Below are 27,081 nucleotides of genomic sequence, written 5' to 3' on the forward strand. Positions count from 1 at the left end.
TTATGCAGAGAAATAATATAATGTTTAGCAATTCAGATATTATAAGTAGAGAGGAATTGTATGCTATTTAAATTGGGATGTCTACATTAGTGTGGACACAGAGCAGCTATAAATTGTATCAAGTTATTCATCAAAACTTATAAAGACACTTAAGGTTTAAAAGCATTTATATAATTCCTATTTTGAAATACCCTGTATACTGAAATGAAAGTCTTCCCAAGATGCTGCATTTGATTCTGCATCTTGTTTATTGCCATTATGGAAATACATTCAAAATAATCTTTTCATTTTTGTGTTTTTGCAGAGATTTTTATGGTGGCTTATATTTGGAATGTACCAGGTGACTGTGCTGATGTGTTGTGCCAACACCAGTCATTTATATTGGAAAGTTAAAGGATGATTTTGATCATGAAAACTGTATAACTTCATTGGGCAATATTAACCGCAGTTGATCTTGGCTGCAAATCTAAATCCTGTGACCTCTCCAGTTGAGATTTCACTTCTACACAGGACAATAAAAGGGTGTCCCTGCTTCAGACGGGTATTGTATCACTTTGTAAAAACATTATAGCACAAATATACCCAGGTATATATTGCCTACTTCATATAGCTTCTTAGAATGTAACCATTTGATGACTGACAATATATGAATTTAATGCACAAACCTTGCACAAACCATACATCCATTCCCAAAACATTTAATTGGTTTAATAGTCCAATTATTCATTCCAATCTTTAGTTACAAAATACTTGTTTATAAATGTTTTCTTCCCAAAAAAAAAAACACACATGAGGGCTTTAAAAGCTCTGTGTTATTGTAATAAGAGCTGCTGATGAAATTACACTTTTTCAGTTTTGCGTTTTGTCTCCAGAAAATGATTAATCAGTTAGAACTGATTCAATAAATAGCATGTTTTTGGGGCTTTCATGTAATGTAATGTTTTTGTATTTTTGCTGCAATCCCCTCTGGGCTGGTATCTTTTTGTTGGCCAGTCATCATGGGTTTATGACTCACTGAGCTCACATAAGGAGATGCGGTTTCATTATAGTACCTCCTAGTAACTCAAGGCTAGCAGAACAAGGTCCAGAAAAACATGCCAGAAGTCTAAACATACCTATTTGTCACATTCTCTGAAGGCCTCAGATTACAGAATGGAAAATAAGGACCTTGATAACCTTTGTCTTGTCAAGATAACATTTGACTACAGTTCAGAGGTCTTATGGCACCACAAAGTTGATTTACTTAGAACGTTGTCTTTGTTTTTTCTTCTTCTTTTTCAGTATGATTCCTGACCTGCTACGAATATGATATGAGGACACTGATTTTGAAAAGTGGTTTTCGCGTTGATTAGAGTTACATTGTGCAGTATCCTGCAATTTAGTTAATTCTGGATTACACTTATCAGCAAAACAATATAGTCAATAAAAATGTAATAAAATAAAAATTCCATACTGATAGCCCTGGCCTTCATTTTGGCACATACAGTAGACAAGAAGCAGTGACTGGTTGCGGATGATGCTTGAGATTTCTACCAAGAAATGGCTATAATTGTGTATGCATTCAAATAAAATGCGAAATCCATTTTCTAGTGCCAAAGTCTCTGTGTTCCACCATCTCACCTGAGTCAACCTGAAATGCAACATACACTCACCTAAAGGATTATTAGGAACACCATACTAATACTGTGTTTGACCCCCTTTCGCCTTCAGAACTGCCTTAATTCTACGTGGCATTGATTCAACAAGGTGCTGAAAGCATTCTTTAGAAATGTTGGCCCATATGGATAGGATAGCATCTTGCAGTTGATGGAGATTTGTGGGATGCACATCCAGGGCACGAAGCTCCCGTTCCACCACATCCCAAAGATGTTCTATTGGGTTGAGATCTGGTGACTGTGGGGGCCAGTTTAGTACAGTGAACTCATTGTCATGTTCAAGAAACCAATTTGAAATGATTCGACCTTTGTGACATGGTGCATTATCCTGCTGGAAGTAGCCATCAGAGGATGGGTACATGGTGGTCATAAAGGGATGGACATGGTCAGAAACAATGCTCAGGTAGGCCGTGGCATTTAAACGATGCCCAATTGGCACTAAGGGGCCTAAAGTGTGCCAAGAAAACATCCCGCACACCATTACACCACCACCACCAGCCTGCACAGTGGTAACAAGGCATGATGGATCCATGTTCTCATTCTGTTTACGCCAAATTCTGACTCTACCATCTGAATGTCTCAACAGAAATCGAGACTCATCAGACCAGGCAACATTTATCCAGTCTTTAACTGTCCAATTTTGGTGAGCTTGTGCAAATTGTAGCCTCTTTTTCCTATTTGTAGTGGAGATGAGTGGTACCCGGTGGGGTCTTCTGCTGTTGTAGCCCATCCGCCTCAAGGTTGTACGTGTTGTGGCTTCACAAATGCTTTGCTGCATACCTCGGTTGTAATGAGTGGTTATTTCAGTCAAAGTTGCTCTTCTATCAGCTTGAATCAGTCGGCCCATTCTCCTCTGACCTCTAGCATCAACAAGGCATTTTCGCCCACAGGACTGCCGCATACTGGATGTTTTTCCCTTTTCACACCATTCTTTGTAAACCCTAGAAATGGTTGTGCGTGAAAATCCCAGTAACTGAGCAGATTGTGAAATACTCAGACCGGCCTGTCTGGCACCAACAACCATGCCACGCTCAAAATTGCTTAAATCACCTTTCTTTCCCATTCAGACATTCAGTTTGGAGTTCAGGAGATTGTCTTGACCAGGACCACACCCCTAAATGCATTGAAGCAACTGCCATATGATTGGTTGGTTAGATAATTGCATTAATGAGAAATTGAACAGGTGTTCCTAATAATCCTTTAGGTGAGTGTATATCTTGATACAGCCAACTTCCAATGCCAATGGCCAGGCATAATCTCTAATGGATACCTGTTTTCCATTCTTCATGGAGCATTTTACAGTCCTTCCATATATGTTCATGTAAATAGTGAATCTATTTATGTATGTACGTATTTACTTATTATAATGTCAGGATAGTAATCTTTCATAATTTCTTAATCTCTGCATGGCCTAATCACAAATCATTGTTAGTATTTCAAAAAGTTGATGTCAGACAGAATCAGTTTAATTTGTTTTGAAGCTGGATATCTAATTCTTTGGAGTATGATTACATGTCATTGATGGAACATGTAACATTATGTTTGACACACTGGATAAACATATTCGTATATTTCATTGCACAGTTTGTTGAGAGGTGGGAACTATAATTGTTGAGAAAACATCAAACCTAGCTCCAGGTACTTCACTTTGAGAGTGTAACCCAAATGATCAGAATTAATTCGCTTTCAACATACATGCTTGTGGCTCTGAGCACACAAAATTGGTCACCTGCTAATCAATTTGATTTACCGCTGTTACTGATAGCACAATCAATTTTACAGTTGCATGTGTAAGTTTTTGTAACAATTACAAATAAATTAATAAAGAAAGGTTTTCCCAGACGAATAACGCTGTGCACGAATGCAGAGTTTGTGTGCATGTGATGCTCTATTTTAAACTTAGTGAGCCTCTGGTGAAACACTTCTTCACAAGTGCAGCATTGAAATGGATTAAATGGCTGAATTCTGAGATTGAGAGACTTACCTTAATTAGAGCCCCAGAGAGACCCAAAATAAACCTGTAAGGTACTTTTGGACTGCAAAGTAATGCTTATTATGCAGGATTTGTACCAAAAATCCATCATGTTTGGAAAAAAAAAAAAAGAATTTAAAAGCAGAAATGCTTAACAGCTTGCCTGTGAATCAAAATAGAGAAAATCTTGATGCGTAGCTTTGGCAAGTTCTGAATTCCTGTGAATGTTCCAAAATTTTATATCTATTCTTGGTATTCATTTAAGTCAGGATTTTAACATCTAATTTCCACCTGAATATAGCATGTAAGTAAGCAGATTTTATAAAACAAATACTGGTACCCACTCCCAGTTTAAATGTAAACTGGAGCTTTGAGTCTAATCTATATGTGTGTTTTCCTTCACTGTATGCATGCTTCAGATGCATGCTGTTAATGCTGTGCACCCAGCAATTAAAGGAGCAAATATAAATCTTTTCTCTGTTTTTTTTATTTTTTTATTTTTTTTATTACACTAAATAAAAATAACCCTTAATAGCCTTTAATTGTTACCATTAAATATTTTAGTTCACACTGTTTCAAAAACAGGCATAACTATTCATTAAGATGTAATACATTTATTAATTTCATATTACTTTTAATATTTTTCAATGCTTCTCCTATACAACAATCTCTTAAATACATACAGAGTGAAGAACAGATCACTGTTAAAAGGTCTTGACTCTCCTTGTTTTAAGTGTAATGTATAATTGCTGCCACCTTTTTACATCAACTATGGGAACAGCTGGTATTCGCATAAATCTACCGGGACTCCAGCAATTACCAAAAAAGTGGCATGACTGTTACAGAAGTCCTGAAGCTATAGCCCTCCACAGACACCAACAGTGACATTCAAGATGTTTTACACCAATTTTACAGAACTGCAGTTCTGTAAATCCACAAATTAAAGAAAGTTAAAGCAAAGAAACAAGTAAACATGTGTGAGTAAGATAGGAATTTAGGTATTAATAAGGAAATGTTACTTAAAGTAGGTTTTGGTATCCAGATATTGTGATGGAAGCCTATCACATAACCCACATGATCATAGAGAATTGTATTTTCACTGATACGGATAGTGAAGCATTTATTTATACTGTATAGATGATACTGCTATGATTTGTTGTTGTTAATTAAATTACAAACAGTCAACAGACACCTTTGGCAGAAAAAATTACTAAACTCAAAGACAAGTTAAGATTCCAGCATCACTTGCTATGACCAAGAGTTGTAAAGAAATAAAACCAGCCATCCATCATATTGCCATTGTAAACATTAAGTGCAGCTGTAGTAGAAACCAAATCGTTTTAACAAGATACTTACTCCTACTAAAATACCTCAGGGTTGTACAGGAAAGGAGCTTAACCGAGATATATTTTAAGGATTCGGCAGTAAATATTTTGATGATTTAGCTGGTGGGAGGTGTAAAACAATTTCATAACTCCTTAGTGCAGCTTGGCTCTACTCGGGAGCTGAACGGAGAAAGTGCAGGTGTTGGAAGCACAACATGGGTCTTTGACTGCCCACAATGCAATGGGTTTCTTTCCTGAGGCACAGCTGACCACATAAACGTCACAGATGGTGAGCTGTCCTGTAAAACGTAAACACCTCACACTGTTTCTTTCTTTGCCGTCTGCTCATATCCAACTGCCCACCCCTGTATACACTCAGAGGGACAAATTACTGTTTTTTTTTCCACTTTTAGGCATACAAAAGTCTGTATGTAGGCCGAGATTTTAAGCAGCCAAATAATTCCTGTTCTCTGTGAAAACTTGGTTCAGTAACACTTATTGCAACAATGCAGGATTAACCCACCAGAAACAAGTCTGAATTTATGTTTTAAACGAGCAGGTGAATTTACTTAGAAATTGTTAGGTTCTGGATCTCACCCTCATTATGAATCACATTGAACAGGGTGCTTTATCATAATGTCAGTGGATTACATAATTAATGGTCCATATCATATCACATCTCTCCCCACCCCAATTTCACGGCCTCTGTTTCAAAAGCATATTGGTTGCTCACTGTGGTCTGCAGTGGAGCTCTTTCCCAGAGTACAACCACAGTTTGCTTAGAAAAGAAAAAGCTTTTGATTCAAGCCCCATGCAAGCAGACTTTCCAAGTCTCTCAATCTGAATACAATACCATGTGTACTCTGTAGGACTACACAAAAACGACCTCATAACAATATGTGTAATACATAACCAGAAAATATATTACAAAACATTCTGGAAGTCCATAGTTAAAAAAAATATGAATATATTGTTACTTCAGTGTTCAGTTTACCCAAGGACAGTTAGAACTTGTGAATTTTACCTAATTTAATCCTTATTCAGGATAACTTCAAGTACATAAAGTATAGTACTCCCCCAAAAATTACATTCCATTAACACAGGACAGCCAGCTACGGGTGCAAAGTGTAATTTCATCGCTGTTAGAAATTGGATGAGAACTGTAACTTGTCTTGTAGAATCTTAATGCGCCGACTATTTAAGAGTTTGAGTCACTGTGACCTACAGATCAAGAATCAATACCAGATGAGGAATGTTCTTGTGCTTTCACACTGTATCTGTCATACATCATTGATATTTAGAGATCTATTTTACAACAGAACATTAAATGGTGTAGAAACAGTGTGTAATGTTGGTTTAAACTATAAATAAGCTGTATGTATTTCTGTTTATATATATATATATATATATATATATATATATATATATATATATATATATATATATATATACACACCGATATACACATGACCATCTGCCTAATATTGTGTAGGTCCCCCTTTTGCCGCCAAAACAGCCCTGACCCGTCGAGGCATGGACTCTACTAGACCTCTGAAGGTGTGCTGTGGTATCTGGCACCAAGACGTTAGCAGCAGATCCTTTAAGTCCTGTAAGTTGCGAGGTGGGGCCTCCATGGATCGGACTTGTTTGTCCAGCACATCCCACAGATGCTCGATTGGATTGAGATCTGGGGAATATGGAGGCCAACACCTTGAACTCATGATTCATCAGACCAGGCCACCTTCCTCCATTGCTCCGTGGTCCACTTCTGATGCTCACGTGCCCATTGTAGGCGCTTTCGTCAGTGGACAGGGGTCAGCATGGGCACCCTGACTGGTCTGCGGCTACACAGCCCCATACGCAACAAACTGCGATGCACTGTGTGTTCTGACACCTTTCTATCAGAACCAGCATTCACTTTTTCAGCAATTTGAGCTACAGTAGCTCGTCTGTTGGATCGGACCACACGGGCCAGCCTTCGCTCCCCACGTGCATCAATGTGCCTTGGCCGCCCATGACCCTGTCGCCGGTTCACCCCTTTTCCTTCCTTGGACCACTTTTGATAGGTACTGACCACTGCAGACCGGGAACACCCCACAAGAGTGCAGTTTTGGAGATGCTCTGACCCAGTCGTCTAGCCATCACAATTTGGTTCCTTGTCAAAGTCGCTCAGATCCTTACGCTTGCCCATTTTTCCTGCTTCTAACACATCAACTTCGAGGATAAAATGTTCACTTGCTGCCTAATATATCCCACCCACTGACAGGTGCCATGATAACGAGATTGTCAGTGTTATTCACTTCACCTGTCAGTGGTCAAAATGTTATGGCTGATCGGTGTATATGTATTTATATACGTGGAGAGAGAGAGAGAGGGGGGGATCAGTTTAGTTATTTTTCAAGTGATAAGTATACAGAATTTGTATTCAAAATTATGATTTTCCAAGACACAGTAGTAAATTATTACAGTAGTAGTAGTATTCTGAGCAATATGCATATATATATATATATATATATATATATATATATATATATATATATATGTATCTCAGGGGAAAGACTGACTTTGTAAAATGGAAAAACAGTCTAATTACCAACCGTACATTCCAAAACACATAAACATTTCAATTCTGCTTCAAGTCCAGGGAATCTTCTTTTAATTGCAGGAATACGAAGCAGAAAGCACTGCACAGCATGGAAAAAATCCCACTACTTTCCTTTTATTTTTAAATATTTACATAGAAAGAATGGAATTAGATGCATTTTACACATAATATTACTTAGATAAAAAGAGAGTTTAAAAAAAAATCCCCATAGCCTGTTCCCATGGTATTTATATATACGAGAGGAGATTATAGCAGAAGGCAAATGAGATGTCACAAAGAGAAAAGAAATATCATTTGAACAGCTGTAGATGCTCTGTTATTTACCAGAGCTGGGAACAATAGCGGAAGAAGAGTACTAGAAATAGACAGCTCTGTCCTAACACAGCTGGTACTTGCATGAACAGTGGTGGGGTAAGCAGTGGAAGAGAAGGGGGAGAGGCACAGTTCTTTAATTATATATGAATTATGCCAGCATTTTCTGTCGCGGGTATGTTTGTGTGTAAGATTGTGAGCCGGGGTGTATCGTGTACAGCTTTTGCAGTGCGCAGAGCCCATTGTTGCCTGAAACAAGACGATGAGATCTTCTCCACAACAATAAACAAAACATACTGAATATACGAAGAACAGGGTTGTGCTTCAGACCTCTCAATACATGACAATGTTTCACAATGCTTCAGTTTTTACACTTTTTCTTTGCTCTTGTCTTAATCCTGCTCTGCGTGTTCTGTGGGATTCGCAGCTGTTGCTTCTTGCCATGTTAAATAAATATTGCAGCAAAAATAAATAAATCAGTAAATAAAGAACAAAAACCTCTTACGACTATCTCTGAAGCCTGTTGATGAGGCCTGAGAGAAAATAAATTACTAGTACACATAATAATAATAATAATAATAATAATAATAATAATAATAATAGCAGTAGTGGTATATGAAAAAGAAAGTTAAAAACCTTATCAAACAATTTGAAATTGAAAATATGACATCAGGAAAACCTGTCCTTTGCAGGTCTTATGACTATCCCATTGAGAAGTTAACCATCTTATACTGTCCAAAGTTATGTTGACAGTGCACAGAAAATCATTATAGTAGTAGTATAGTAGAGTAGTATGTGTGTAACCAAATGTAACACAGTAAAACAATGTTATATTTAGTAGATCAGTATGTTTACCATTTATAATCCATGCATATTGTTTGCAGAGAAAATCGTTTTTAAAAACAGCTCAATTTGCTGTGATTTGCTATTTGGATACCACTGCACATATTGTACATTATTATTACATATTGTACATTAATCAGGGCAACTTAAAATTGTTGCAATATATCACATTATATTTACATACAGTTACCCATTTATACACCTGGGTTTTTACTGGAGCAATCTAGGTAAAGTACCTGGCTCAAGGGTACAACAGCAATATATTATAAGAACTTAACTCTTTAAACTAACATATTGACTCTAGGAAGAACACTCAGAGGCCAAAGTAAAGGCAAACTGCTCTTTTTATTCAGATTCATGCACTTATTGGGAAACTCACAAAGTAACAAACATGGCCAGGCTGGACGGACAAAGGTAAGTACAGTACATGTAGGCTCGGGAAGACAGGACAGTACATACACATACAGTACATGTTACCAATGTTAACACATCTGTTTGCAGTATTTGTAAATACATTTAGAAAGGCTTTTAACATCCTGTTTGGTGTCCCAGCATGCTTTGAATATAGGACTACTATGGAGGCAAGAACAGCTGCAGCAGCGTCTATCAGAAATACTGTATGTGAAATATAAATATACATTTTAAAATATATTTTTGAAAGATTCACGTATTTAAGTGCTAAAAAAAAAGGAGTTTTGAGATAGGAAAAATAGGTAATGTATTTTGAGTAATGTGGTATCTATTCTGATAGCAGTTCTGGACACAGTCACAGCTGTTTAAATAAGGCAGTTATGCAAAGAATAGCCATATAAACAAATCACACAAAAGTAAAATGGAGACGTATATTCATATTTGTTTTTACTTTTGGTAGGATGGCAAAGGGTACAGTGCATATCAGTTCTGAACAATGTTTCAACCAAACCAGCGGGGTAGTTGCCATTTCTTAAATGACTGGTACTACTAGTCCTGTACAAAAATAGCAATTTGATTGAGAGGGTCTCAGCTGCAGGGAGAATTAGTAAGCCCTTTAATTACTGCGAAGTCAGGGTGGTCTTAAAGATTTGTAATTTTAATGGAAATGGTGTCATCTACCTTTTGGGCTAAATTACTTTTGTTACTAAGGTGTGGAAACGGTCACAACATATCGAAATGACCCCAGCTGAAGGTAAGAATTCATTCATTTTCTAAAGCATGTGAGCCAGGTCAACATGTGCTTTATTGGCATCTCTTAGTCAGGGACCTCAGAGAACATGAACCAATGTTGTCCCAATGAATGTGACAGTAATGCCCGCGTCGTAATCATGTGAAACCTATATAAATGTATCTTTCCTCTATTTCCCTAAAGAGTCTACAGCTTGATGCCTTCCCCACTCAGTCAGAGCCCCACTGGCACTTTCTCCTATAACCCAAATTATTCCAGCCTCCTCATCAGAGCCCGAGACGTCTCCCAGGTGGCTGCAGGGCTTGGTTGTCTGAAATGTGATAGGTTTAATCCCATTTAGACTAATTGCATCTGCAGGAGCATGGACCCATGTTTCATCACGTGCCCCCAGAGCCGTAAGCTGCGTCGAACACTCACTGGGTGCATTCAGCCTTTATTACTTCTGAGGAAATTACAGCTCCGCAGTCCGCCTCTGAAAGTGTTGAGGATTTATAATGGAAATTGCTCTTTCCCTGAGGGGGCCAGTAGAACACTGCACTACATTTGCTGTATAATGAGCAAAAATAGTATTCCAGACCACTTCCTACTTATTATCTTTCGAATAATGGAGCACATACATTAGCTACTCTGACACTGCTGTCTTTATATTCCAGCGGTCCACTACTTCAGCAAGCAAGACAGAGCATTTTGTTTTAGAATACTTAATCTCCAGGTACCGCATAGCAAACCGCATAAAGCCCCTCTCCAGTCTCAGAGGATTTAACACCTATGTTCACAGTTTAATTGATATGTCACACACCAGTTAAGTAGCTTAGTAATTGTTGTTATTTATTTGTCTGTTTTGTTGTTCTGTTTATTTATTTTCTCATCCCAGGCGATTGGCATCGTTCAAAGATTATATATTGCTTTGGAGTTGGTCAGTATTATCACTCAGAGACTATTCCAATACTTTGTAGGTAAATTCTCTTAACTGTCATAACATAAGAGTTATTATTTAATATGTATTCCGTGTGATTATGAATTACTTTCACGTGAAAACAAAACACATTACATTCATCTCTCTCCATATTTACAGAACCCTGACCTAACCTATACCTCACCGAAGGTGACAGAAAGGCTGTACAGTAGTTCAAATCAAACGCAGGCACCTCAACGTCATTCAATTAGAAGAAAGTGTTGTAACTAGTTTTCCATTTACTACAAACACAAAACAATAGATTTCAGTAGTGGATACTTGTCAAAAGTGGTCATATCTTGGTTAGAACCAACAGCCTTTTAGGAGAAGATCTCTAGCCCTGTCCTCACAATATCTTTCTTTCTAACATTGATTGAACACGTGACATTGCCTCTGAATGCTATGAGTCAAACGTGCCTTTTCCATTCCCCTCTACTTGAAGAACCTCTGATTGAACTTTGTTGGGCCATTCTGTTAAAATAAAAATAAACTTTAATTTAGGGATGGAATTGCAGCCACAATTCTGAGAATAATTCTAACAGGAAGGTCATGAGGTAAATATGTTCTTTGGAGATACTATTTATATGTATTTATATATATATTTATAAATATATATATATATATATATATATATATATTCATGATTTTACTGCTTCTTTGAGTCATTGTTTCCTTCTGTTGTGCCGACTCAAGGGACGCACTCTGAGATGTGAAGATCCCGTCCTGATTATTCCTCAGTTCGAGTAATTTAAAACAGCTCTAAGGCTTCAAGCCACATCCCCTGTGCAGGTGAGTTCCCTCAAGAAATGTCAGCTTTCACAAACACTTAAATGGTCATCTTGTGGGCTAATGCAAACTTCAAAAAATTATGTAAATACGAAATGCTGGAGATGAGCGCCAAGATGTTATCTTAACAAGTCTCATCATTTTACATATTGTGATGAGCAGTTTTGACTTATTTTGCTGTTACATTTTGCATTTTCAAATTTGTAGTTGGAGAAAAGACAAGGCTCATTTGACTAGACAGGTTTTTTGATCAGAGTGGTGAAGAACACATGACCACAGTCACAGATGAAGATCTACAATACATTCCTTCTTTTTAATTCAACAGGATATGCACATGCTATTCAAATGATATATGCATAGTGTAACTGGGTGTAGCTCAGTGGAGAACGATATGACTTTACAGCAGAAAAGTTTTTCAGTTCTGAAAAGAGGAAACAACCATGATGAATTCTGCAGAATGGCAAAGATATATTTGTGTGGATCTATGTATATTTATGAAGGCAGGCATTCATCCAGTAGTGGATCAATATAGGCTGATGATGATATATATTGAGAGAGAGACCTATAAAGTATGAAGCTGTAGCATAAATGAAGTAAACATATATGCTGAAGGGGTATATAATACATACTTAATACTTAAACAAACATTATTATTTTCTTTGTTTTGCTTTTGTACTAAATGAACAAACAAACAAAAACCACCCTAAAACCCTTACCTGAATCAGACCTTTTATCGCTGGACATCTCATGTAAAATCTTTTTTTCCTTTTCACTGCAGCCAGGTCTGCCATCAGGATTTAAGAACAAGGAGGTGAAATGAGTTGCCCCAGGGTCACGCAGCAAGCCAGTCACCGACTGAGCTCGGATTGGAAATCCATTTTCTGCCCTGCTCTCAGACACATTGCTTCCATCACATCAGAGCCAGAGAGAAATGGGGCACGGCTGCAAAAACTACTTGTCCTTTGATTAGTGAGGACGTCTGGGATGAACGAGGGCTTTCTGCAACGCTATTAAATAAGAGAGAAGGAGAGAGAGAGAGAGAGGGAGAAAATGGAGCCCTATGGCAGCAGTGAAGATTGAGGTGTTACAGTTCTGATGACTCCATTCTGGGAATGACTTAGGCCTGGCTGCAACTTTTCCCTTTTCTCTTTTTCCCACTCAGACTTAAAGAGTAAGTTATGTGTCCACAAATCGACATTTCTTTATTCACATTTTTGCCTCTGTGACAGACAAATAGACTGACAGACACATAGATCAATTAAGTTCAATTGAAAATAAATTGTTCACAGTGTACTCTGAAGTGCAATGATGTCATTGTTTTTGTATTGCTATATATTACAGTAGACCACTATCCACTATGCACTATCATTACCCAAGTCTTGTAGTTTAGTGCAAGTCCCCTGTGACCTACAAATATCTTAGTCCTAACCCACAGTTACAAATACAAATTTGGGAAATGACAATCAAATGAATAATCATTCAGTAAATACATATCAAGGGACCTTTCCTCTCTGATCTGAGTTTATAGAGCATTACTAGGGTGGAGCGATTGATAGATAGGGGGTGGTCTCCAGTGAGATTGTGGATTATGAACTATTTTGGCATCAAACCTCAGATGTTCTTCCACACGCTACAGCCGGTTGCAAATGCAGTTACAACACAAGGAAGAATGCTGTTAATGAATGCAGCCCTGCCTTATCAAGGAGTACGGAGGTGGGGGAATACACACACACACACACACACACACACACATCTTAAATTGAGTTTTACATAGATGCAGTTGACACAGCAGACATGCACTGTGTTGGTGTTAAGAACATAACATTAATAATAAATGGATCTCCGTATTAAGGGGAAAAAATGCTGCACAAGGTTTTTTACAGTAATGGCCCGTTGAAGCATTTGTCACGGTTAAATGTAGGCCATATCTGGCGCAAAAACCATTGGGCACACTTGGGAATTACATGCCTGGTTGTTATTAGAGTGTCCTCTGCTCACCTGCTGCATCCAAATCAAGCGCCTCTGATTGGAGTTTGCTCTCATAAAGTGACTTTGTATTTACAGAGGGCAGCTGGAGCCCTCTGAGGATCTCTACTCTTGTCAGAGGTGAATCAATCATCTCTAAAGATGTCAGCATCTGCCCAAGCAATTTTATATTGGAATAAATGGCAGATGGTGGTGTTGTTCTCTGTTTAATCAGTTCCACCAAATGTGGTTTTATCTCTTATAAAACGAAACCATCTGTACCGTGTAGGTGTAAGGTTCGAGAGAAAAATGTCCAAAGCAGAAGCTGTGTTTTTGCAGGGAGGAGAAAAAAAAAGGTTTTATCTATCAAGAGGGTAAAGAAAAGTAAAACGATGCTGAACAAGGGGGGAAAAAAAAGACAGGATGTGCATAATCCGATCCTATACAGGCATATTACCCAAGAGCCCAAATCATTATTTTTAGACCCTGCTGCACCCCCTCAAGCAAGGCATTCTTATTTTAATTTGGTACCAAGAAACCCACGGTGACAGCAGACAGGCTAGATGAATCACCTTTCTTTTAAACTGTAGGTGACGTTTTCCAGTCTTCAGCCGTTGCTTTTAAAGGGGCAGTTAAAGCAACAAACAAAAGAAAAAACAGGAAACCGCGGTGGAGAAAGATGGAGCCCAGCACCCAGTTTCTTCGGTCCCAGTTGATTTGCTGGATAGGGAACGCAGTATGTTATGAAGTTCCAGTGGGAGCTATCTGCAGGCATCATTAGAATCCATGCGGTCTCTGAAGTTATTAATGGATCCCCCCCCGCCTCTCTGGCAGCCACAAGAGACCAGGAAGAGAAACGTTTCTTGCTCTTAGGTAATGTGAAATAAAAGAGCCTGCTAAAAATATGAAAAATAGAGAAGTCTATAAAAGAACTTCATATTTTTGCATATTGTCTTTATGTAGGTAGTGGTTTGACTGTCTTGAATCCAGGTGCACGGGGTAATGACCAATGTGAGCAACCTGTTCATTTCTAAGAACTTCTGAGGAAAGAAACATGATATTCAGGAGCATGTGCCGGCCCACGTACGAAGTGTAAACCTCCATGTTATTAATTTATTATGAAAAAAAAAAATTATATAGTAAGCCAGGGGTTGTAGGGAAAACAATCGAATACTAATAATACTTGTGGGGACCTTAACAAGTAAACAACGGTATGTAATATTATATTAATAGGTGTATATGAACCCGTTAATAGGTAATCCTTTTTGCCAAACATGCAACTGATAACAATTATTATTATTATTGTGATTTTGAAAATTAGTCTACCTAGTCAGGAAACAAACAATCAATCTCAAGCACGTATCTAAAATGTGCCTTTTGCAGAGAAAGTGGTTAATTCTGTCATTCTTCTGAATGTGATATTGTTTTTGTTCCAACCTCTATTTTTTTTATCCTTAGTCATGCACTTCTGCAGTTAATCAAGTCTCGCAATCAAAATAATGGGCCCTTGTATGCGCAAAGGCATGGGAAGCACAGCTTGTAATAATAACACTCATTTTAGTGCACGATGTCCAATCCCCTATCGCATGCATCACCTTGTTCATGGAAAGATAAACAGCAATCTTCCTCCGACTGCATGTCCGTGGTTATAATGATTTACTATATAATTCAGTCATTATGAAAAAATATGAATATGAAAATCCTTGCGAAAGCATATTCATAATCTTTGCTGCCCCTTAAGAGATCATTGCAAAAATAATTGAAGAGAGGTGACAGTTGTGTTGTTGACAGGTGAGTCGAGGCATAAAACCTGCAGATTGGCTTGGCTGATTGTTATACCTCTCGCTATTGCACAGTTTGCAAATATGAAATGTGTATTTTGAAAACTGCTTTTTCCAGTAAGTTTGTGTCACATTTGTAGATGATGAAATAGGAGGTGTGGCAATCACTGATGACATCATCCTTAGATCAAATAGCCACTAGACACGAACAGGGCATGATGGGCCTAATCGGTTTCCTTACTTTCTTATGTTTCCACTTTCTAATGGAAATAGCCATTAACTAATGCCTTTCCTAATGCCAGGCCATTAACTCTTTAGACGCTGCTCTAATGCTTTAGTAAATTAAATTTCCAACATGTTTGGTTGCAGAAGCCTTCAATTAATTATTTCTGGAGAGCTTTGACATGTTTTCTTGATCATTGTTAAGAATTTCTATGGCGTAGAAGGAGAAGACAGACTGCAAACCAAAACAGGCCTTTTAAAAAAAAAAAGTCAGTCGCCAGTAACTCACTGAGCTCAGAATGCCATTCAGCCATTTATTGACAGATCCCAAAATGTCACCTTCATTTATAATGTCTATTTATTTCAGCTCCTGAACTTTGAAGGTGTACAACATCCCTTTGAGTCCAGGCATTTCTCTGGGCAGTCCATTTTCTGCTCTTGACATGGCAGCAATACCCATTTGGACGTTTGAGCTTTGATTAGCAAGTTTGTATTGTTGAGAATAAATATATTAATTGAAATTGTCAAATGATATGAAGAAATAATAAATAGATTAGATCTCTGCTGGTAGGCCTTGTCAATATGTACTGGAAGAGTCTTGTTCTGGGAAAATATTTTGCTGAATGTTGACCTTTACACTTTAATTTGTTGCCCAACTTTCTGTCAGAATTGCTAAATGCCCAGAAATGTCATCCTCTTTTGTGCCCTTTGCTGCCTTTTGGTTTCATAACCTTCTCATTGACGGGATATCTGTCATTTTCCCTTTTTCAAATAGCCTGTTATATTGGTCTGCTTTTCTCATTTCGCCGTGGCAACACTGTCTAACCTTCTGATCTTTAAAATCAAAAGCCACACAAACACACACACACACAACAACAACCTTGGAAATGTTGAGGTACCACATTGATATTAAATGTGAAAAGGTTTATGACATTGTGACCCATTTGAGAAGTGCACAGGGGCATTTGGAAAAAAGAGGTGTCGCAGAATATAACATAAATAGGTATTTCTAGACAGACCCCCTGTTTTAACTCTTTCAACCAGCACGCCTGGAGGAATAGGTCTTTGATAAACCTCCCAAACATATTCATTTTTGATTAAGTATAGTATATATTAAACTAAATACGTTAGTGAATAACATTGTTTCAAATTATGGGTGACAACACAGTACTTTAGTCCATGACTGCTAAAACACTGCACTTGATAGATCAATGTATTGTATTTTGAAACAATTCTGCCACAATGCATAGCATCCCCGAGGCAGAAAAGAGAATGTGGGATAGACTGAACTCCTTAGCCAAATGATTTCTGCCTACATTTAAGCATGACCAGGTTATTGTTCACAGAAACACATTTTGTATATATTTTGAAAATAAGTTGAATTGAACCAATCCGTTATTCACAGCTACCAGAGTAGAAATAGCAGGAGCATTGCTATTCTGGCCCAGCTGTTACAAATAATTATTAGTATTTTTCTTGTAAAGCTCTTTTAACAGGATTTTACTGAGCATTTTCATAAATCCTGGCTATTTGCTTTTTAACAAAATAAAAATGTAAGAATATTATGGATTGCAAATCAGACTTCTGGACAAATAATCATGATGGATTTTTTTGCCTTTAGTTGGACACATGCAGTACACACATCCAGATGTTGTCCGACTGTTACATAAAGGACTGGTGCATATTGGTGGATGTAATAATATTTATTTCAGTGCTGCAAAATGAGTAAATATTTGGTGTCTTTATTCCAGGCAAAACAGGAAAACAGGCCTATTTTTTCTAGACCCAGTCTAGACCCCCCCAAAGCCCAAAAAATGATTAAAATTTCCGCCTGGGTTAAAAAGAAAGCCAGTGACTTCGTTTTACACGATTTCCAGTTCACCAAGTGGCCCTACCTGATCATGTGTCTTAATGTGAGTGATGCATTGTGACACAACTTAGATTTATAATTTGTTCCAGAGGATGCCTTGCATCACGCACCACATCAAATCAAAACAACGAGGGCCTTAAACTGAGCGGCCATATCTCATGCACAAAGGCTTACAAATTCATTCGGTTTATCTTTTTCAGTATGAATTTCTAATAATGGTAATGTGAAAATAGCTTCCCGTACTAAATAAGTGGGCAGATGAAAGATTTACAACCAGCTGTACATGATCTTGGATAGGGAAATAAAACAACTAAAAGCATAGCTTAATAGTACAAATTAAGTTTGTTTTTTTTCTTCCATCCATAAACAGTATCAATTTAAAGAATTCCCTTTGAGCTATTAGCACAAGTTTAGAGGAATGCCCAAAACCCCCATCTTAGATAATCCTGCTTCAGACAGAAGCGTGACACCTCTATGATACAGTGGTATAGCAGCACACATAATACCAAGTGGGTTAATGGTATTGAATAACAGTTTTGGAGATTATTTCATAATTAAACTGTCTAGACACCATTCACCAAGCTCATATAGGTACCAATTAGTGGCCCCAGAGCATGGATTTGCATGAACATCAGGATGCTGTGCTTCACATGACGTCTTCCAAAGCAGTTGAAATTCTACAATTTTTGGAAGCTATCACATGACTAATGTAACAAGAACCCGAGCCTGTATGCTCTGTCAGTCACAATTATAGACAGGGTTAAAGTTAAATACAATGGCAGAATCGCATAAGCTCGATTTAGATGAAAACATATTATTTTCTCAGAAACGACTGTGCAAGTTGACCATGGTGAAGTTTCATAGACATTCTCTCACACGACTTCAGACGTGCCTTGCCCTGTAGGCTATTTTTGTTCACTTTTAATCGCGCCACTTCATTGGCGCAATGATCCGTTCTTCTGTCTATAGGCCATTGTATTCGCTGCACTCTCACAAAGAAGGACCAACCAAAAACACGTCCATAAATATACTGCCTAGATAATGTATAGCTCTCCACTTTGTCCACCAAAGCATTTCTTTAAAGAAAGCTTTATAAATACATACCGAATGTTGTTCAATTTTGATTATATATACATATCCGAGAAGGTTTTGCCACACCCAGAAAATAAGCAGCCCTATACTGACAATTTACTCTACATCTTGATCTCAGACCAGACTGTGTAAAGCATATATTTTGTAAGTGTATGGCCAATGGCTCCATTAAACTCCTCAGATAAAGACGTCTCCCTGTGTCACCTGCTCCCCTAAACAGCCTTACCCGCAGGGCTACAGGGAGCCTTCAGAGTCTAGACAGAACCAGGGCAGAGTGACAACCTCCATTGGTATGAGTCACAACCCCAGCAGCACAGCTCTGAACCAATTACAGTGTGGAAACCTTAATTTCGGTTAACAATTTGCGTCAGGATCACACAAACAATTGGAAGTGTGTGATATTTACACAGAGTGCGCTTAGCGTGCATCATGAGTACATCAGGGTGACCAAACGCGTGATCAAACCAAGTTTCTGTTTTGATTATCAAAAACATCTGATGTCACTGGCCGTCCAGAAGCTAAAATGTGGGTAACACTGCTGAATGTGTTGTTTCCAGGACTAAGGCTCACCATACTGCACATAGAAGACGAATATTCTGTAATTTAATATCTCTGAAGGTCCATGTTCATATATGACTGTTAATTTGGTTAAAAATAAAAAAAAACATTTAAATCGTGGGTATCAGGATTGGGCTTTTATTGTGGTGCGGCACTTTCTGAATACGCCATATTCATGTTGAGATATACATATATTTCCCTGTGACCCTGTCTTGGATGAACAATTATTTAAAATTGTATAGATGGGCACATGCTTTTATAAACACCCAAAATATAAAATACAGAAAAACAATATGAAACAATAGACATTTCTGTGAATTTCTGTGTAATTGTTTAAAAAAAAAAAGTCAAAACTACACAAAGATGAAATCAGTCTTTATTTTAAACCGTTGCTCTCAAGAATAATTCAGGCAAATCTGATTTTTTTTTTTTTTTACAAAGGCTGCTTCTGCCCCTTGGGCCTGTACATCCAGGTCAGACTCACAATGACCTTTGCAAGAGAGACCTTAAGCGGCACTTAAAAGACAGGTCTCATCTGGAAGAGTCACTTTAAATGACTGCTATGTGATGTGATTCGGACTTCAAATGCATTTCTATCACAGAAGCATCCTAATTACCACAGGCATGTGCTGGGAGGAGTACAGGAACGGCTGGATCTTTGAAAGGGTCTAATTTATCTGCATCTTCCTTCTGCCCTGCCTGAGTCTCTTACATTTGAGACTCCATTTAATTTGAATTCACAGGAGCCTGACAGAATCTACATATTTTTACTTCTGATCAATGTATACTGTTTCCTTTTTTGTTTTAATAAGGCTTTTGAAAATAGCTCATTTCCAATCACAGCCTGGTTTGAAGGTGAAAGTGAACGTTTGCCTTGCACCAAAACATCCTCATTCCATCCCATAATACGCACAGTGCCGTACAATACATTTAATTAATAATAATGGACACTGAGTGTGACTCTGAATGTACCCGCATCTGTCTTCATTAGTTTTTCTTCCTGAAACACGCTCTTTTAGATGCGTCACAGGTCCAGAAAGAAAGAACACGAATTGGTATAATAGTGCCCGTCACGTGTTAGGAAACAATTGCATTTTGAAAGAAAGAAACTGCGATACTGATCATAAACAGGCTCTGCATGACGCAACACACACTATAGATTAATCATTATTAAGGCATTTCATTATAGTTCTGAACAACTGCAGAACGGACTCCCTTCTCCCAGCCTCTCTCTCTCCACGCCTCTCATATCGGTTTGAACACAGCTTTCATTCGGAGATGTAACCCACTCATCATCTGGAATTGCACAGTCTCAGCCATCTTTTCATCTCTCTTGAAAAACTTCTTTGGCAGGCTTCATTTCACTTCATGTAAAGATCAACTTTCTTTTTTAATCATGTATTTATTTATTTTTATTAGGAGAAGGGTCGTTTATTTGAATTTCCTTTATATATAAAATCCTCAGAATAGCTGGAACACTGAATATTTTCAAAAGGAGCACTATTAAAATGTTGAAGTCTTCATGTATGGCCAACACATTAAGCTTTTCTCATCATATGTCTAGGTATGGCAATTCTTTGGAAATGTGACTGTATTAAACAGATTAATTTTAGTATGCCGTTCCCATCTCATCTGATTGTTTTCTTTGAGCTTTTGTGATAAGTAGCTTGATGGAGTTACCAAATGGTTTGAAAAGCAAAGCATCTCAGACTGGGTGTATTATTCAAGAAAGGGTGATTGTTTTTCAATGTAAATTTTCCACACATCATTATGCAATATTCTGTTTTATTGCTTTATAATGAAGTATAAATGCATTGTCGGTCAAAAGCCACATTATTTGTGCAGCTCCTTCACTGAACTGGGTGCAATTATACCCCCAGATCTGTTAGAAAACAGGGTGTAAAAGGAAGGGCTAGGGATTTGCTATCTGTGAGACATTTAAGGCATTTAACATTAAACATATAAACAAACCTATACGTCAACCTTTAATGCTCTGGGGATGGTGCCGTTGTAGTTAACATACTTTCTTTATTATCTTTTTTACAGCTAACACTTTAAGTGTTACTTACTTAAGCAGCTTATGCAAAATAAATTACAACAGTGTAAGTGGTGGCTGTCCAAACAAGTCAGGCAGAGGTGAAAGTTTTCTTGCCCTTATCTCTCCTTTCTTCCATAGTTACTTCTGAAGTGGCCAGCCTAATTAATGGCTCACATTCCACACTGAAAGCTTGCCTTGTAAACAATTTATAGTGTGATACACAGGGTATATTGTTGTAAGTACTGATAGTAATAACATAAAAATGTGTTTTTATCATTAGTGCAATGTTAATGTGTGAGGATTATTTTGTTGTTAATGTAAATGTGTACTATAGTACAATAAAAATGTTGCATTGCCATTTTTCCTACTCAGGTTATTTCTATTTTTATAACTACTTCTATACTACATGGAAAAAAAGTATTCATGGTTTTCTAGGTATTTCTCCAATGTATAGGTATAGATACAACTACAGATATAGAAATAGATATTGGGGCATTGGTTTTGACACAACAGATTCTCAAAGTGAGGGCCCTCAGGGGGCCCGTTGGCACATGTCCCTTCCCCAGTTTCTCCCTGAGCATATGAACAATATGCCCTTGATGCAGCTGATTAGGAGAGGATTCACTATAATGACAATGATGAATAAGGTTTTTATGGCTGCATACACACCCACCTTGCAGTCTGCTGTTCTTCTAGAAATATTGAGTTACAATTATCAATCCTCGTATTGTTTTATACACACATTATACTGCATCCATGAACAGGATCACAGGAGTTTTTTCTCCTTCTTTTGAATATAAAAGCATTGTTTACATTCATCACAGAATTACTAGCAAAGACTAAATTGAAGTTTTATGACTATTTTATGTGGCATTTATTAATCCAATGTAATGCATCTTGTAAATTTGATAAGTACATAAAAAACACATTTAAAAAGAATGGATCAAATGTACAACACATTTGTTACCTCTCTTTCATACACATACATAAGCCAACACCTGAACAGAAAATATATTTTATTCTGCAAGAAGCATTAAAAAATAAACTGTGAAAACTGAGTCAAGGAGCTATTCTCCTAAACTGCTATTAACCCTGTTCATACACACATCTTAACACACAATAAACCTAGACATATTTATGTGATTCAAGAGATTTTATGTGACATTTTCGTTTATGTGCATTTATATTTGGGGGATCCCTCTTCCAACATCAGTACTATTGACTGAAGCAAGAAATCTTAATAAAAATCACAAGCCAGCAGTGACCAGTTCAGTTTTATGTATATTTCAGCACCATTCCCCGACTTTGAAGAGACCTGCAACAGAATGACTCTGCGATCTCAACTGTGACTAGAACCGATTTAGGGGTTTTAATTAGCCATTACCAATCTGTGGATCAGACAGCAGATAACCAATATCATCTGGGGCCTATATATAGACAATATGTAGATATAGATTAGAAGAGGAGACACTAAAGGACCACAGTTCTATGTATGGAAAGGCATAGCGTCTCCACAGACAATACGTATTTTGTTTTTGATACAAATTTTTGTCACGTGTATCAACAGAAACTTGGGTGCAGGGCAAATGTGTCTGCTGAACGATAAATCATGTCTTGGGAAACTTCACAATGAACACATGGAATCTGATTATTAAGCATCCAACATAATATTCAGTCAGTTTGAAAACTACGTGGATTCTCACCAGTATAATGTGTCTCAGAACCAAAACAAATGGGCTTTTGAGTGAGTGAACCCAAGTTGAGCTTGAGCTTCATGTTTGACCTTCCAGCAAAGCAGCAACTCTTTTACACTTGCCATTTTAATTCTGATTATTATTCACAGTTTCTTTACGTCTTTAACTTACTTCAAGTTCTAAGTTTCATTTTTTTCTGCCTGCCCCATTATCAGACGCTTACTTTCTCTGTGTTGTAATGCGCTATCTGCAGGTAAAAATGATACAGAGTGTTGATACAATGCTGTTTGAAACAAAGGGTTTGATTTATAACCAGGCAGCCGACTCATAAATCACACCTGCAGTGCAGTGGTTTAAACGCCCCACATCCTGACAGCATTTACCTTTTATAAATGATTGGGGTTTACCTCCCATTGTGATCCAGCCCAACGCAATCACATTCTCGAGCTCGCCCGCATCCACTGCTGTGGTCTCAATTCGAGTCCCATGTGGGACCTAGATTTTTCTTTATTTATTTATTTTTTGTGCGCTGTGTCGGTAAAAATAAAATTGATGCAGCTTAAGCCGTAACCTATGGTACGTGAAACTGCTTAGAAAATTAATCTGTCATACTTTGTGCTCGGGTGTATTTTTCACTGTATTATGTTTATGAAATATTTACTCCCCGTCTTGTATACCACACACGAACACACACACTTATATTAAGTATACATGCAGGGCGTTGGACAAATTTTTGGATTGTCCTGCAACTGCATTTTCAGGAAGATGGAGGACCACTCATTTGCTTATTCAATCTGTAGGGAACCAGCTTCCAGTCACTGCTGTCTCATTCATTCTAGAGGATCGAATTCAAATGGTGCTTTCCCTTTCTCTTTCTCTCTGTAAGTCACTATATTAACGAAGCGAAAAGAGAGATACCCCACACAAAGCTCCACTTTCACTTTCCTCTTTGCTGGAGCAGTAAAGAAAAGGGACCGTATTGAAACAGAAAGAAACATGTTGATCTCGGTTTTGTAAGACACAATACAATCATGAAGTGAATGACCTGCTTCAGCTTACCCCATCTCTGCTATCAAAATTAAATAAATACATAAATTATCTACTGTCTACATATCTACATATTGCTGGGAAGGAAATCAATGAGCCAAAAAAGGACGTGATGAAAGAAATACACCAACACACCTTAGAATGACATTGAACAGAGATTATCAATGGCACAATTAAGAAAAGATAACCTCGAGTTTTAATATGTACTTGAAATACTGCGCAAAAGGTCACAGTTTGAATCTGCAAACAGATTGGTTCGGGGATTCACTGAAGAGATAATTCCTTCACTCTGAGGAGATATTGTGAAGCACCCTAGCCCTCGCTCCAATCAAAATACTGTGGGTGTTTTGTCAGGGTAGAGCATAATTAGTGTTTTGGGGGACTAATTCTTCTAATTTATTGGCATTGAAACACCTCAGTAAACAATGGAACAACTTTGGCACAACGACAACACTATTCAGGGTTGGGTCTCTTGCTAAATTGCTCCCTGATGTTCAGTTTGCTTTTTTCTTTCTTTTCTTTAGGGGTTGCTACAGTTATGCATTAACAATTTGCTTGCATTTATGTGGGACGGACCCATATGACAAGCAGGACATGAGCAGTTTTAGGCGGCACCCTTGTATGTGTGAGGAGCCATTAAACACATCTGGAAGAGTGTCTGGTTTCTGGTCAGATAAGGAGATAGACTCAGCTTCGCCAGGGGCTGATTACAAGTTTCTGCTGCAAGTGCCGCCTCCTCACCTGTTTAATACACTACTGACTTGCATATAGTACTACTGCTTCTTGGGGTTATGAATCATACCTTAATTTCCTCTCAGAAAAGACAGGAACCAAACCATATTTCCCTCAATTACACATGCACACACACACACTATATACCCTGAATTTCTTTTTATATATTTTCTTTCGTTGTGATATTATATACTAAATGCAGTGCCCTCTGAGAACTGTATGTGAATTTCAACCAGTTTCTACTGCCTAGAAGAACCTCAGGGTTTCCAGAGTAAAAAAAACTAAAAAGATAACATTTTTAAAAGCCCATAACTTTAACAGCACTAATGGCAACTAGCCAGGCTTAGGAAGCCACACAACTTTTCCTAACCAGACAGAAGCAGCTTGTGTGCAAAAGGAGAATTTTCATCCTATTTATTTATTTATTTATTTATTTTACTACTGAAAGAAGTATTTCTGTTTCACAGGAGGGAACTGCTCAAACAAAATTTCCAGCCAGTGTTCAGCTGTTTCTATCTTTTTTTTTTTTTTGAAGTAATGACATTTAAGCTTTTACCGCATATTGCTCAAGCTATATGGGATTCTTCCAGCTCCCTTGACAGCAGAAGAATAACTACAGGTACTTCCTGGGCCACATCTTTGCACATCTACTTATGAACTATAGCGGAGATGGAATTCTGTACTACTGAAACCAATTGAGAGTGTAGTCATAGTCTTTGTACTGCATGTCTGAAGGTCAAAGTAATACATTTATAATGGCTGTCTCTGTTGAGAAAATGTAAACACAGCAGGTATTTAAAATATTTCATATTGGGAAGAATAGAAGGAATAAAGGCAGTATTTGGAGTAAAACTGCAGCATGGAGAATTTCTAGAGATTGCCGTAGCCAGATAAGGACCAAATGAGAGTTAACAGGGAAATAAATACATACATTTCTGCATTTAATGACTGACTAATATCTGAGGAATATATATATATATATATATATATATATATATATATATATACATATATTAAGTTCTGCACTTGTGCATCATTATCCTGAATGGTTAATGATCCCTAAGTTTTGACCGTTTAAAACCCCGCCATATATATATATATTGTGAAACGCATTTCAGGTAACAAATCCGGTTTGCCCTCATGTTGCCCCGTAAATTACGAAGTCACAAAGAAACACACTTCCTCTGTTTGATTTCCAGGAACACCTTACAGGAAAAAGTCTGGTTGCACATCCTGTTTAATATTAGTGGAAATCAGCCACATCCAAAATTACTTCATAGTCAAACCCGCATTGTGACAGACATTGTGATGTGTGAGGTGGGTTTGTTGCGCTGTAGTCTGTGTCATAATGAAAGCGGCAGTGTGTGAGGCAGTGGCAGCTGAACACGAATGTAGTTAAAGAGGTTCGACTAAAATCAGTCCCAAAAAAATGCACCCAGAAAGAAGCTACACAAACTACAACTTAACTAAAAAACACCTATTATCCAGTCTCCTGCAATACTTCCATAAATTTGCATAAAGTGAGAAGGCCTGAGTATGGTACAGCACTTTGCCCTACTGGCTCCCTTGCTTTCTTTGCAGTCTCACAACACTATATTTATTAATCACCAAATAAGCAAGAGCAAGAGTTATTTCTGATAACTGTGTATGCAATACATTTCGGTCGTTGTTGTTGAATAACTGCTATATGACTGATACAACTAGCAAATCGGTTCACCTTTTTAATCTTCACCCATGTGTCCTTGGCAGTTTACATTTCCGTTTAAAGTCTTGTGAGGACATTTAGGGTAGCCCCCTATTGTTATCGTGGTGGTGAGTGGTGTAATGTACAATGGGAGTTTGAAGACCGGCCTTTTCTGAGTCAGAACTGCTGTGTATGAAGTGCACAGTGAAAACAATTAACAGTAACTCTACCGCCTTGGAAATCAGTGGGGGTCCATTAAAACCTTTAATGGCTGCAGGTACATCTTCATTAATACTAGCACATACCCTGAGCATCCCTGCCGTGCGATGGCTCACAGTGTGCGGCTGCATCCTGGAACCATCACAACGTATGGCATCTCTAATGAGGTGGAAATGACCAAGCTGCCTTTCAATGTGGTAAGCATACTCTAGGCTTATACCTTGGTTTCCCATTCCTGCTTTTCTTCGGAAGCTTGGGTCGACTTGCAAAGCATACAATACTGGTGAAAAGTTTTATTATAAAAGACTATTTCATTAGCAGTTAATTTGCCTTGCTTCTACTGGTGCATTCAATCAGATCTATCTGGAAAAAGAACTGCATTGTTCGTTACCTTATCAGTTTGCTGCAGGTGTTTGGTCTGAGTGGCATACTTGTCTAGACAGTTTAAATTAACAGCGGCTTTGTTTTGTGTCAACTCATGACTACTGCTCTGCCTTGATTTTATAATATCCCTATTTTTCCAGTTTTCCATAATTGCACCTCCTCCAACTTCCCTCATTGTCT

General features: G+C 37.8%; 1 long non-coding RNA gene across 2 annotated transcripts in view; it reads right to left on the reverse strand.

The window, feature by feature from the left end:
- Positions 1-27,081, reverse strand: part of LOC136761569 (uncharacterized) — a 248,501-nt gene that overhangs the window by 113,757 nt on the left and 107,663 nt on the right. Inside the window, exon 5 of one of the 2 annotated variants that reach the window (XR_010820380.1) lies at positions 11,910-12,622. The exons of the other annotated variant lie outside the window; for it this stretch is intronic. This is a non-coding gene — a long non-coding RNA (uncharacterized LOC136761569). Of the gene's footprint in view, positions 1-11,909; positions 12,623-27,081 lie in introns of those variants that run through there. 2 annotated transcript variants of the gene reach the window in all.

This window comes from Amia ocellicauda, chromosome 1 (assembly GCF_036373705.1).
Source record: "Amia ocellicauda isolate fAmiCal2 chromosome 1, fAmiCal2.hap1, whole genome shotgun sequence".
Classification (NCBI taxonomy): Eukaryota; Metazoa; Chordata; class Actinopteri; order Amiiformes; family Amiidae; genus Amia; species Amia ocellicauda.